Below are 2,274 nucleotides of genomic sequence, written 5' to 3' on the forward strand. Positions count from 1 at the left end.
CACAAATCATTCACAGTGAGTTGTGCATGATTTGTGTTCCTCTAAACTAGGATATAAGCAATGACATAATGTAGCAGCCTGTTCTCAACAGATAATGATCCAGCCTTGGTCAGTTGACCCGGAATATACAAATGAGGACCTCTAAGAAATGACTTAGAAACCTCAGTAGGATGAAAGTTATCCTTAACCCATGAGCAATCTCCTATTCCATAACCCGGAGATGACAATCCACCGACATTCATAAACAGTTCATCACTAATCTCAAACAGTTTACCAGATGTCATAGACCATTATTTACCATCCTTATATCTGAAATTTGCATAAAATTCCCTAACTAGAGCAGGGTAAACTTGTCCCTTTAATTCCAGAAATTTAATGGCTCCCTGAGCCTCCATATCATGCAGAAAACTGAAATTTTGTTCCGCCATCCAGGTTAAGTCGACATACCTTACATAAGTGGGTTTGCATCCTAGGAACTTTGTCAAACGGGTTTCTTGAAAAATGAGCGAGTAGAATGGGTCACCGCGGTCCCGAGTGGATGATGAGCCAGCTTCCTGTCTTCGTCCACGGTTGGCAGGAGTTTTGAACCTTTTTGCGCGACCTTGCTCCATTTTAGTTGTAGAACCCGAATTGATGTTAAGCAGAGAAGGATTGGGCAAACCTAACCTAGGGTTTGATTTGGGGGAAAATGGGAATGTGATGGAATGAGGGTAATAATGTGAGATTTCTAGATGGTTTGAGAGGGTTATGGTGAGGTTTATCTACCTTAGAGCACTTGGATCAGTTCAGTTGCAATTTCAGAGGCTTAAAAGTGAAAAGAGGTAGAGAAAATGCTGAAAAAAACGTGAAACCGAGGTGTTGTCTGCACTTAAACTGCTGATTTTAATCGATTAACGGGCATGGTTAATCGATTAAAATCATGTAAAAATTGATTTTTCAGAAAATCATGCCCAGGTAATCGATTAACACTAAGTGTTTAATCGATTAAACATGGTAAAACAATGGTTTTTAGCTAACAGAACAGTTTCAATGGTTTTTAGCTAGCAGAATGATTTTAACTCTTCAGCAATAAATCGATTAAACACGGTAAAAAGATGTCCAACTAGCTGACTTCAGTCGGCAGATGAAAGCTCGAAATCGTGTTATCAATGCTGCACAGTCCGATAAAAGAGATTTGGAGGCAAAGTGTGAACAATTACAAGCAGCCCTCCATGAAAGTCAACAAAATGAGAATGAGGCGTGGGCACGGTTAAAAGATTATCAGTTTGCACTTGATGAGACAGTGAAGAAGGAAGACCAGCTCAAGACAATCTTAGAAGATACACAGAAAAGTCATCATGAGTCCATAACAGCTGCAAGTCATAGAGAGGATCATCTTTCGAGGCAGCTTTGGGAACTCAAGAGAGCATATGATGAAGTCACATCCAAACAAGAAGCATGGTCAGAAAATTGGGAAAGAGCACTCCAAGAAAGCCAAGAAGAAAAATATCAATGGGAAAGTAGATGCAAAAATATGGTTGATGGCCTTGGGGACTTTGCTGATGATTGGCTGAGGACATTCTTCGATGTGAAGAGAGAACTAGAGATGTATCCAGAGACAGAGCTACTCCCAGCTATGAAAGCTTTCTACGAGTCTTGCAAGGAAGTAGCCATAAACTTAAGAAGATGGAGGTTTTTAGCAAATAGGGAATTTTGATTACAAGATATAGACAAATAAAGTCTTGTAATATTACTTTTCTTATTTTCCCTTGAATAAAATAACACATTATTACTACCAAGTCCTTATTGTTATCAAATATCTTATTCATTATCGTGCAAGTATTCAAATGTCATTTTTCTTGCAATGAACCACAACATCAACCAAAGAGAAAAAAGAAAGGAAAATCATATTGAGAGAGATAATAACAACTTGTGTTTAGATGTGATCTAGGTCCGAAACTTTGCGTGTTCTCTTAGATCACCATCAACTGCATAAGGCCTTGTAGAGTACGCTCTCAAGTTACAGTTTAATGTTAGTAACCCACATTAAAAGAACGAATGTAGATGCAACAATAATCCAAAACTTAAAGTTGTCATCAACGCAGAAAAAAACCAACAGGGGCATGCCTCATGGTCACCGAATGCGGGTCAAAATGTCTTGCTATATCGATCTTCCAAATGAAAATGCATTTTTTAATATAAAAAAAAACACATTGCATGCATCATTCTTTTCTTCATTTACATAATAAAACATTGTTTCACCAGGTATCATCTAAACATTGCTCCCAAGCATCC

The sequence above is a fragment of the Lupinus angustifolius genome, unplaced genomic scaffold (assembly GCF_001865875.1).
Source record: "Lupinus angustifolius cultivar Tanjil unplaced genomic scaffold, LupAngTanjil_v1.0 Scaffold_416, whole genome shotgun sequence".
In the NCBI taxonomy this organism is placed as follows: Eukaryota; Viridiplantae; Streptophyta; class Magnoliopsida; order Fabales; family Fabaceae; genus Lupinus; species Lupinus angustifolius.